Source organism: Cygnus olor, chromosome 1, assembly GCF_009769625.2.
Source record: "Cygnus olor isolate bCygOlo1 chromosome 1, bCygOlo1.pri.v2, whole genome shotgun sequence".
Classification (NCBI taxonomy): Eukaryota; Metazoa; Chordata; class Aves; order Anseriformes; family Anatidae; genus Cygnus; species Cygnus olor.
Genome location: NC_049169.1, coordinates 93,254,284 through 93,266,857, shown reverse-complemented (window position 1 = coordinate 93,266,857; position 12,574 = coordinate 93,254,284). Strand labels below are relative to the sequence as shown.

The following is a 12,574-nucleotide window of genomic DNA, read 5'->3' as shown; positions in this document are numbered from 1 at the left end:
TGGCTTTTTCTTCCCCAGTACTTAAAACTTTATTATTCCCTTGTCACTTTTAGGGTTATCATATTTTGAGAACTGTTGATTGACAGTGCTCAAGGAAAAAAAAAGAAAACAAACCAAAACAACATACAACAAACTAAAACAAACAAAAAAATAATGATTCTTCTCCAGTAATACATTTAGGGTTATTATTTTTCCTCTTGTTCTTGAAATGTAAATTTTTTATACCAGACAGGTTTTCAGGCATTGCCTGCAACCATGAAGGCTGAAAATACTTTTTCAGGGAAAAAAATAAAAATCAAAAAATCAAAAAAACCCTTTCACCCTTTCCTTCTAAAACCTGAAGAAAACCAATTAGAGACATGTCATTAAATAATAGGGTAGAGCAATAAACAAATTCCTTTTCTGTCTCTTTTCCTTCTCTCCCTCCTCCCCTCCCTCCCTCCTCTCTCTCCTCTCCCCACAGGTAATTGCAGACTGATGTTCAAAGTTTCTTTAGACAAGCATATATTGATTCTCTGCAATCACACCGCTTCCCTTTTTCTGGAGAAAATACGATGACAGGAGTTGCTGAGAGGCCACAGTCCCCATTCTCTGAAGATGATTTAGTAGTAGTGATGAGCACCTGCAATTGTCTGCACACATTGAAAAAACCTAAGCCAAACACTTCATGCCCCTTTCCTTTATACAAAGGAGCACGCAAGTAAAACTGATGGAAAACATGTGCCTCCGATTAGACCCTTTCTTTATCTGAAGACTGATCAAGTAAAAGCACTCAGCCAGGAAGCCATCCCAATTTTCCAAAGGCAACTCGGCCAGATTCTGGAAGACTGCAGGAGCTGAAGAAACCTCAGTTCCCTGCCGGTTCCAGCAGCATGACGTCGGCCTGGGGGAAGGGCCACGGCTGCTTCCTCATCTGGGCGAGATCCGAACTTCTTCTGTTCTCACTCTGGGAGACTCCCAGGGTGTGCAACTTTCAGTACCAACAAGGCTGCACACAGCAGAAACCAGGCTGCACACAGCAGAAACCCGGCAGAAATCCCAACAGGCTTCCAAGCCCTCTAATATGCTTCATAAAGGTGCTTGGTAAAGTCTAGACCCAAGTCTAGGATTACTGTCTCCACCTGACAGAAAATTACATTTGTTAAACTTTAGTAGTCTGCTAAACTCTGAATTACAATACCTAACTTTGGAGAACGAAGCATAAATGAAAGATGGTCTCCTTTAAATATTCATGTCTAAGAAGAAAGTAAGACTTACAATATTTGATTCAAATATAACAATTAGATTTCTAAATTAAAACTTTTAATCAGACCCAAAAACAGACTAAAAAACCTCAGATCTATTTTCATTTTAAATATACAATAATTTCACATGATTTTTTTTACATTTATATATAAATACCTCACAGTTATATTTTACACTAATTTGAAGAGCTAATTCTAGTTCAAGATTGAATTCAACTAGTTTTGATCCGATTAGATACCATGCCTTATTTGTAAATCGTCAGTTATAGTGACATGGGAACTTTATTTCAGCCTAAAAATGTTGAGTTCAGTTTCTAATGTACAAAGTCTAATGAGATCCCAGGACAGCAACAACTCTGAGGTAGGATCCTGAAGATCTTCTCTTTTTAGCTAGCACATTGAAACAACCAAGAGTGCTTTTCAACTCAAGGTCAGTTGTATTGGAACACAAACAGGAATAACGAACGTTTAAAAACTGAGAAAACAGAACAGAAAAGGAAAATAGGAGACTTACTTAAAATTAATAGGAGATTTTATCCTAAAATCCTTGTCCTGTCCACCCTGTCTTGACAGGGCAAGTCCTTTCCTTCTAGTTCACTTTTAAGTACAGGATCCTTTCACTGATTTTCTGGATGGTAACGAACACTACAGAGTCCTCAATGTTTTTTGGGAAAACTTTGCCTCTTCTTGGAGACACAGCTATGGTCTCATCTCTGTGCTCTCCTTAACATATGCCCCAGTGGTAAGCCATCTCCTGCCCCTTCTGTAAGCTCCTGATAACCATTTCTTTCTCTCCACACAGCACATGTTCCCCTCGCAGAAAGGGATCTCTGCAAGGACCCCTTTCTCCCCATTTCTCCCCTTGCTGCCTGACCCAAAGAGCAGCACAGGGCAAGGCAAACCAGTGGCCTTCTTCACTATTTAGCTGCACCTATTTAACGGAAAGTAACTGTGCTAGAGCAACAACACAGGTACAGCACTTCGTATGAGTGCACTGCGCTCCCTCCATGAGCTCCATGCATTGTGGCACCACCAGAACTCAGGGATGAGCCACGACAGCTCCAGCAGTAATCACCAGCGGTGGACCTGTTCCAGACGTGCATGGACAGAAGTGCTGTAACCAAGGCCAAAGCCGGCTATAAATAGGAGATAATATAACAGTAATCTGTTGATCCCTCAGCTCACATTACATGAGCTGATGGGTAGCAGTCATGTTCTCTCAGGTGAGGTGCAGCCAACAGAGTCACGACCAGCTCTTGGGTTGTCCTGACGGGAGAGACTACTCCACTGAATCCCATGCTCTCTTTTACTGCTAGGGCCACTGAAGCATTAAAGGTTCGTGACTGAAATCACGAACAGTTTGCTAGGAAGTTTGTTTGGCACTTGGGTGCCAAGGAGTGGAAGGCTACAGAGAAGGAGCCCAAACCCAAACGATGACAGGGACAGAGGAAAGCAAGCAGGCACAGAAAGCACTGTCTGTCTTGGCGGAGCCACCAATGCACTACCACGCTTGGCACGGACTTCTGGTGCAGAATGGCCTCTTTCCCCAGAGAAGGTCAGCGAGCTACTTAGTTATCAGGTTGGTCCTCCAAGAAGCCAGGCAGCCCTTGGGCCTGCTGACGGCTCAGCCCTCTAGAACATTTCCAGAAGGTCTGAGGCAGACCAGTGTGGTCACCAGGAATCCACAAGGAGACAAGAGGTCTGCACACAGCTCAAGGCTACTTGCTGCATGGACGCTGCTGGACTATTCAAGAGAGAGCCAGCGCCACACAGCACAGACATAAGGGACTTCACAGCAATCAGCCTGGTGAGCGGGGACGGCTCTTGGAAGCACATTAGCAAAACAGGTTTCATTTGTGTTGATCCCACAGTACTTTAAACAAGTCACAGAGAGAGCAGGCATTCCTGTTCTGAGTAATATCATCTCTGTCTTGGCCACCACACAGATGAACATTCATTAAGCATGATGGAATAGTCAAGGGAAGTCACAGGAACTTGCAAATGTATTTGATTTTGAGAAAATACCCTTGTCATATCATGATTTTAGGACACCACCACCACCATCCCGTCTCCTTGGTGAAAGAGTAGAGTGATAAACTAGACTCCCTCAAATTCCAGTGCAAAGAAACTTTGAAAGCATCTTACAAAAAGAAAAGAATGCTTTCAGGCACAGAGCAAGGCACGGTTGAATTTTCCTAACTCATATTCACTTGTGTCAGTTTTTGGCATGCATTAGTGAAACTCTGCTCTTAAGTATTTTCATTTGTGGAGTGATTCTTTCACCTTCAGGCCATCACTAAATGGAAGATTCTGGGATCCATAGCTACCTCTGAAATACAATCTTTCCCTCCTAGCTTGCCAACAGAAATTCCACACTGGTCTGCAAGTATTTTCTTCAACAAAAGTCAATCGATGGCCAAAACCAGTATGACAAACAGCGCAGCACACATCTGAACTAAATGCACGTTAACTGCATCAGACCTCTTGCAGCTAGAGATCACTCCAGGGAAAGGATGTTTCGCCTGCAAGGGGAACGACTGTTAAAGGCAGCCCGATGAAATCAGCTACACTGTAGTGGAACCAACCCCCTGGTAACTCTTTTTAAAGAAGAAAATGGCTATAAATGGCCTGAAGAATCCAGCTGGGAGTACCAATAGTTTGACTAGTTGGAAGGAAAGAAAAGAGAAAAAAAAAAAAGCAGTCAAATAGGCAACAAGAGCTAAGAGCAAATAAACATTGAAACTTTAGAAGAAATTAACTATACATGACCTAACTGAAATTCACATCTTTAAAATGCAAAAGCAGCTACTGAACATAATATATAACAAATGTCCAGCTGAATATTTTGTATAAGCTTTGGATTCACTGGTGATTATCTGAAGTATTTCCTTTTTCTCATCTCCTCAATTATTCATGGAGCAACAGAGGAGGAGAAGGGGCACTGCTACCAACCACCTCTTACACTTACCAGCTAGCTCTACCTGATGGCTCATATTTCACTACCAGACAAACAGAGAACACCAATTTTCAATTTCCACTTCCACAGCAAAAGTTCAGTCAAAGCCCTTTTGACTATCTGACTTCTTAGTTCTAAGATCCTGCTAAGAGATCGTAGTTGGAAAGCAGTCTGAAAAGGCAAAACAGTAATTCCTAGAATTATTACAAATACACTTAAATAATTCCATTGCTATTTAGTAACTGTAAAGAAGTAATGAGATAAATACAGAACTGCTTCACTGGGCTAGTTGCATTAAAACAGTATTTGTTTAGTAATTCAGTGGTGGGGACAGTGGTATTTGCAACCTATAAAAGCAAATAAAACCATCTGAAAGCTTGTTTCCCAAAAGAACAAACAAAACAATTTTGTTTCGGTTACACAGAAGGCTTTAGCCTTTGAAATTCTGTGTCCAGTGCCCTGCCACATCCTTGCAATACTGTTGGTAACAACAGGCAGGCAGTTAGCACAAAGCTGGGTCATTTGATTTTCATCTGTTTCAAGGAACGTGAGAGAAATGGGGTGATGAGGTGACTGGAATTTGAATTAACTGGCTCTCTTCTATTTCTGCCCAAAACCAAAATTATAGCTTGGCCCTGTCAAAGAAACCATCTTCAGCTGAAGTGCATTCTATTTCTCTTGCCTGCTTAAGCAGACATATCAACAGCTGGCTGATAATTCATTAATTGGTAACTGACACTTTCACATCTAAGCCTGAAGCGCAGATACAGCAATGAACTTCAAGAAGGAAACACAAATGAAATGTTAACCATTTTTTTTGTTTTGAAATACATTTATCTTGGCAACTTACTTTTTGAGCTATCTGTTCACCTGCTAGACTAGCAAAAACAGTGCTGGGAGAAGATGCTCCACTCCCACTTACTCTAGGATTCTCGTGGTGTGCTTCAAGTGTATGTGGCCACTTGCGAACATACACAATCCTGGTTTTCATTTTAATCCAATGAGGAAAAAGCCATGAACTCTGCCCTACAAAAGGGTGAATACAGCTGTACTTTATTACAGCTAATTTGGCTTCGTCATCAGAATTCCTTTTGCCTTACATTGAAACTGTTTAGTTTTCACCATTTCAAAGATTTTAGAGGGCATGAATGAAAGACCCAGCGCTGCCTCCCAGAGTGCTAGACAAATGAAGCATACCTTAAGAAAATACATTAGCACGATCTATTTGTGAGCACCACCTCACTTACAACTTTTAAATTGCTCACAGCAGCGCTTTTGTTTTCCAAATCTGGTGCCATAAGTACCACCAGCCAAGATTTCAATGATAATCTAACACTGCAACTTTGAGTTTCGCTATTTTATATTTTTGTTTTCACTTTGGCTCCCAAACATGGAGAAATATTGGTTGTTTGGCTCAAGCCCAAATATAGCTTCAAATGGGAAACATTTAAAAATAGTTCTGTTTCTATGCAGTAGAATAAACAAGAAACACTCCTAGGCCACAGCCACAAACCAGGGAATAATTTCGGATGGAAGGGATTTCTGCTCCCCTTGCTCAATGCAAACCTCATCAGATTGGGCTGCTCAGGGCCATATCCAGCGGAGGCTTGAATACCTCTAATGACACAGTTTCCATAATGTCTCTGGGCAACCTGTTCCAGTATGTATCTTCCTTGGGGTTTAAAAAAAAAATATTCCCGACATCTAACTACAATTTCCCATGTTCCTGATTGTGCTCATTGCCTCATTTTGTGGAAAGTCTCTCTTGGTCTTCTTTGTATCCTCCAGTCAGGTAGCTGTGATCATCCACCTTAGATCATCTTTCTCCTCACAGGTTACATAAAATACCAGTACTCCTAGTGTCAGAACCCACATAAATAAATCTTCTGAGTGATGAAAATAGGTGCCATACAGACCGCACCCTTAAAAGGGGTAAGACAGCACATCTTATCAAAAGTGGGTAAGCTGAAAGCATTATACATGGTTTTGCTGTTTGCAACTGAAATTCCCCAATGAAATGAGCTTTTCAAAAAGGTTATTAAGCAAACACTACATATACAAGCCAAGCATTACTGCAGAAGAAGAAGCTGTCAAAATACAGCACTTTTACTTTTCCAAGCACATATATCTGCAAAAGTAGCCTACCTTCTAAGCTTCCACCCTATGCTCACAGGGTCTTTCTGCTCAGGCAGTTTACAAAACAGAACAAAAGCAATGCTGTCCTTAGCTACGGACCTACAGCTGTTACATGGAGATCTACTGGAACATTTGTAGGGATGAGTAATCAAAAAAGTTCCAGCAGTACAATTCCCATCCAAGTCCTAAAGCCTCAGTTTCTATCCCCTCCAGCCTGCTAGTTCTGTTCATTTCAGTGCCATTTGGCTGGTTTGAGGAAGGAATTGATGTTCAGAAACAATCATTTCATTTGGAAATGCCACTTTTTCACTTTCAGTGACACCATTTAATACAGAAAGAGTAGGTATTTCTTATTTTGACTATGACACTTGAAAGATGGGACAAAGAAAGCCTGATATTTTAAACCGTACTATTAATGCTTACTATTTTATTGATAACTAGAAACTAGTTATCAATTCCACATTTTTAAGTTGTGAAGGTGCAAACTCCCACTGACAATGAGAAAGTAGATGTGATAGCATCTCATCATAAGAGCACAACTTGTCCTATGACTTGCAATAATTTAAAAGGGGAAAAAAAAAGAAAAAAAAGAAAAGAGTTCACCAGAGAAGGATGCAGATGATTAAACTTCCATTTAACTCCTGATGTCTGGTAAACAGGGGGAGCTAGGTGTCTCCAAAGGGGATCGTAATGTGGAAGAGGAAGCCACCTTAAGTCAGCCAACAGGAAACACTAAATTTTAATTAAGTTTCTCTGGGAAATGAGATAGAACAGGCTGTAACAAGATAACTTCAAAGTAAAAAGTGCTTATTCTAATATAATACTCCATACTGCATTTTGTAGCTCCACTTGATGCCGAAAGAAATCTTTTTGGCCAGTACAACCACAATACAAACACTTGGTCCTTCTATGTGTTTTCAGAAATTGCATTTAACAGGCTGGAGTTGTCAGGTGGATGTTCTGTCATCAGTTGTCTTGAGATATAAGAATAATCTGTTGAAATGTTCACTTCACTGCTTGCCCAATTCCTAATAAAGATGCTTTGGGGAAGTTTTAAATACGTTTCTTCCTGTCTATGCCTGTAAAAATACTTTTTATTTGAAAGATAACAAATTTTTAGGCAGATCAATGTTCTCAACAGCCTGTGCGCAGCAAATAATACAGCATAAAATGTAATTTCCCCCTTATATTACTTTGTATCAAGGGGCAATTTTGGCAATTTTGTGTGCCATGGCAACTTGCCACAAAAGGAGTACAAGTACCTTAAATATCTAGTAGAAAGAAAAAAAAAAAAGATTTTTTTTCCCTGGATAGGATGTTCCTCAGAGATGTAATACAGTAATTTAAAATTCCTCCCTAGATGTGTCCAGACTTGAATTATGAAAGTGATTAAAATTTTAAAATCTGTGACAACAGAATTGTCACGCAACGTGGACTGACATTCAGAGAGGGATGCTGAGACGTAGAGTAATACTTACTATTCCAGAATACTGCTGGTCACCAAGGGCAGTAATTCAGTAAGTGCCAAAGATCCCCATAGGAGGAGATGCACTGTGAGGGGCCAGGGTCAGCCCTATCCCTTTCAGTGCCTTTTCCTCACAGCAGTCTTTCAGCATGACTGAGTCTTCTTCCTTCAGTTAGAATACATATGTTGTTATCCTAATGCTAATCTGAATTATGCTGTTTTTAACAAACAGAAGAGAGGCTTCTCAGAGAAGCAGAAGGAAGTTTGGCAAATTTGTCCTCTTGAAGTGTATTCCTTCCACCCTGTCTTGTGAAAGCATTTATATCATGCAGCTATACACTTCTTAAAACTTGGCCAGTTCCACTCCAGTGATGTCTAGAGTTCAAAACTGAGTTAATTCACTGTAGCTCACTAATACTATAGGATCAGTGAGGACAATGAGGACGTAAAGGTATAGTTGTCAGCAATTTCAAGGTCTATGCATCTAAATAGGAATTTTTACAAATGCCATTTTTCTCATCTATTTTTAGGCCACTCAAGCATTTTGTTGAAGTTCCTTTTCACTATATTGTTTACAGGGCTCCTTACACATTTTAGTTTAAAATTATTTTTATTCGACTACATCCAGTAACTATCCTTATTTTTGATGTACAAAGCTCAAAAGAGCCTGGATTTAAATTTGGGATCCTGCTCCAGTGATGCAACCCCCATTTCTAGCTTTCACTCTGCAGCCCATTCATTTCCCATGATTTGTTAAAAACATATGGCAAACAAAATTGAAAACAAACAAGAAAACTGTTGTTTGAGAATAACCAAGTCTGCTGCTCTGGTGGAAACAGGAATAAGAGTTAAACTTGTGAAAAATTCCTTGGACAGAGGCCTGACAACCTGTCTCTGACTTGTCATGATACTTCCTAATTTTTCTTTTAATTCTTAGGAAATTCCACTCATTTAATTTCTCAGTCTGTAAACTTGTGTCTAAAGGTAAACAAACATGCATGCGCTAAACATTTAGCTTCAATAAAATTTAACATTGGATGATTCAGCATTTCTAAAGGTTAAGTACGGAACAAAACCTATCTATCATTTTCAGCGGACAATGCCCCCAAAAGTCCTTCAAGTTGAAATATTTTCAACAGGCATTACTTTTTGAAACAACTGCATACAAACCACAAAACTTAAAAGGGCATTATTTGTCCATGAAAAACCACCACCAAGAACTTCTTCTTAAGGAAACAACCTCAAACCCTTATTTCAATTTAGATTATGGATCACTTATTTGCGCTAAGAGAGAGCTTGATTTGGACCTGATAAAATTATCATCTCCAAAGCACTGTTCCTCTGGCTTTACTCTAGGAACTATACGTTTGTTGTTGTTTTTTTCCAGACTGGCCTAGCATGTCTGTTTCTGGGCTGATGCAACTCCACCTAGACAGAGCTGATGAGACAGTGCATGCATCTTGCCCAAAAGAGCTGGTCTCTCCAATCCTGGCTCCTCTCCTGTCCATGGAAATAGGTCCAAGGTTCCTCCACCCAGGCTGGGCCATGAAGAAAACTGCATCTTGGCCAAAGAACCTGACAGAATCAGCATAAAGATATTCAACAGAGGAATGCAGAAGACTGCTGGGAGGAAGAAAAGCCTCCCAAGTGTTCTAGGTCTAACTCCTTTTTAAGCCTTCAAGAGCACCAGCTAATGCAAACACCAAAAGATAGATGCAGTCTTCAAACATGGCTGCATATGATGTAGTCATATTTTAGAGCCAGTCAGCTGAATAAAAATGTGGACTTGCTCTAACAATAGCTCCTCCAGAGGGATTGCTCAACAAGATATCAGGAGTTTATGGAGTGAGGAACTCAGTTGCTGTTGGTCTCACTCTGCCCACAAATTAAAAGCAGACTGAAGTCCACAGTCATTTATGCTGTTAACCTTAGTGCACGCAAAACATTTCTTAAGAACCTGTTCATTGGTGGGCAGTTCTTGGCATTGCCTCTGGCATTACTTATTCAGTGGCAGGCAATGTTTACCATTACCAATCCCTTAAACACTTGTCAATGCAATTTTGAAGAATCAAAATCCAAAGAGTTAGTGAAAACAGTATTTGGACTGTAACTGCACTTGCTTCTGAGAGAAGAGTGAAGATAGATAATACTTTGCAACCCATGCTGTTATCATGTATTACTGAATGCACTGATAACCTGCTGCATGGATTGATGTGTACTCAGATTGCAGGTTCCCACACTGCAGCAGTCATTTTGAAGTCTGTTCCTTATGTGTGATCACTGTGTATTACATCAGAACACATCATTTTGGTTTTTCTTCAGTACGTACCTTTTGGGTTGATTTGCTGTGTGTCTGCTCATTTGGGGATCTCTTAAAACACTTGGGGAGCTCAGGAGTCAGAATTTAAAAAGGACTATGACATGATGGTTAGAAAGTATCCTTTCCTCTGTGTTACAATAAAGCAACTTGGATTTAACAAGGGAAAAAAAAGTCTTAAATGAATATTTGCATGTTTTCTGTATTTGTAGAACAAAATATGTAGTCCTATACTAAAATTCTCCATCTATGTTAAATATTATCTTACTTGGCACACTCCAAACAGTTTAAACAGCAAGTCTTTGGCTCACTTTTCTGTAACATTGGCTTAAAAGATATTTTCAAAGCTTTTTCTCATAGATTCATTTTACCTCCTCTCATTCATCAGATGGTTGTTTTTCTAAGGGCAAAACTGCCTAAAGATAGTAGTGTTTAGACAGCTAGCAGTGTTTGCAAAATACACGAAGAGGGAATTTGACAACAGTATGTATTGTCAACTCTCAAGACATAAGCTTACCTATGAGTATCAGAATCATCAACATATCTAGGTGTGTTTCAAGATTGTTGCTTTTTCTATCTGAAGACTTGATACCCAGTCCTTTTATGCACTAGTCCTCACTTCTAAATCAATCTCTTATCACTGATTAGCCAGTGCACATGAACCTTTTCTTTTGCACAGGGCACTCTAATCTGAATCAACATGACAAGATCCAGAGAAAAAAGCAAAGTCAGTGACTAGAAGTCTAGAGTATGTGACCCAGGAAAAAAAAAGCCTGAATAAATAGGAGTTGTCTCACTTAGAGGAAAAGAATGTAGACAGAATGATGATGCATACGTACAACCATGTAAAGAAACAAACAAAAAGCCGGGGAAAAGCAGTATGAAAAGTTTCTGGTCCATACCTGTAAAAAACAGAAGTAATTGGCATAAACAGTAGCAAGGAAGAAAGCTGGGAAACAAACATCGTGAAGCTCTGGAACAATCTCAGGAATAAGCACAAGGGGGACAAAGAGATTTCATGAAGGCCTTTTCAGCCATATTCCTTTGTAGAAATTAGTAATTTTCCACTTAAAGGCTATGTTTTTTTCTCCTGTATCCCTAAGTACATATAATAAACACTTAAGAAGTACTGCCCTCCCCAGTGCTATGCTTGAATTCCAATATCCTACTTCCTCTCTCTCGCATGTGGATACTGAAAATCCAATAAAACACAATATCTTGAATAAATAGACAAGCATAAGAGAAGAACTGCCAGGAAGAGAAAACTATTACACTGCAATTGCTTGAGGAATGGCAAAAAAGAGCATCCAAGAAGAAATGAACTGTTCAGCCTAACCTCAATTGCCAGGAGGATGTGGAACAAATGGTCACACCTCAGCACACAAAGAACAAGAGGAGATTCAAAACAGCCAGCACAAATTTACCATGCCCAGACTGCCTGACCAATCCTGCTGCTTCCTGTTATGCTATTACTGGCTTTGTGTACCAGGGAAAACTAGGGGATGTCATTTACTTTGACTTGGCAAAGCTTTTGACACAATCTCCACAAGCATCCTTCCAGCCAAAGTGGAGAAATGAAGACTATATGGGCAGAGGATAAGGTAGATGGGAAACTGGGCTCAAAGAATAGCAGCCAGTGGTTAAAAGTCAAAAGTTTCCCCCTCAACAACCTTTCTGGTTCTCAAGTGATATCCACAGCAGTTCCTAAATTCATTCCAGTGGAGGAGAATGTTTTGTGATTTGTGTACACTTGGCAAAGAACTTGGGTTGGCAAATAAAAGATGAGTTGCACATAACCATCTGTTTCCAAATTGACTTCCCTTAAGGGAGCCAAATTAGTTTGAGACACCCATTCAGAAACTGGTGCCCATCAAGCTACATTCCTTAATCAGCTTTAGAGAACAGCAGTGCAACTGGTCACAGACACTGCTGCATGCCTGATGCATCCGTGAGTTCCAATATTTTGCTCCCCACCCAGATTTGATATTTCAGTAAACGTACCTTTGCCCACCTCTCGAAAAACACAGTCCAGTCCGTAGACTTTGTCACAGGTTCGTAAGAGAATGAATAAAAATTATCCAAAATAAGATTTATTTGAACAGAAGCAAATACTTCATTAGAAAGTAATGTAATAACCTATTTCTAGTAGAAACATCTAGAAACAGAAAAGTGCAATCTATCTGTCACGTTGAAATTGCATATCTAGGGACCAGATCCATGGCAGCAGGAGACATTTAACAATTCTTGAATGTATGCAATCTTATCAGAATATGCATCGTACTTTACTACTGTCTAATGGGATTTCATTCCTAGTTATAAATCCCTCATTATGCTGTGTATAGCTGAAATAAACCTCTCTAAAATAATATGTAGCAAATGATGAAAATCGAAAAGGTATCCTAAGTTCTCTGAAGTCGTGATGACTTTTTACTTCCAACATTGCAACCATCATATGA

The 12,574-nt window shown here is 39.8% G+C and overlaps 1 protein-coding gene across 1 annotated transcript in view; it reads right to left on the bottom strand.

The window, feature by feature from the left end:
* LOC121075988 (ABI family member 3 binding protein) overlaps positions 1-12,574 on the bottom strand; it is a 151,478-nt gene that overhangs the window by 128,165 nt on the left and 10,739 nt on the right.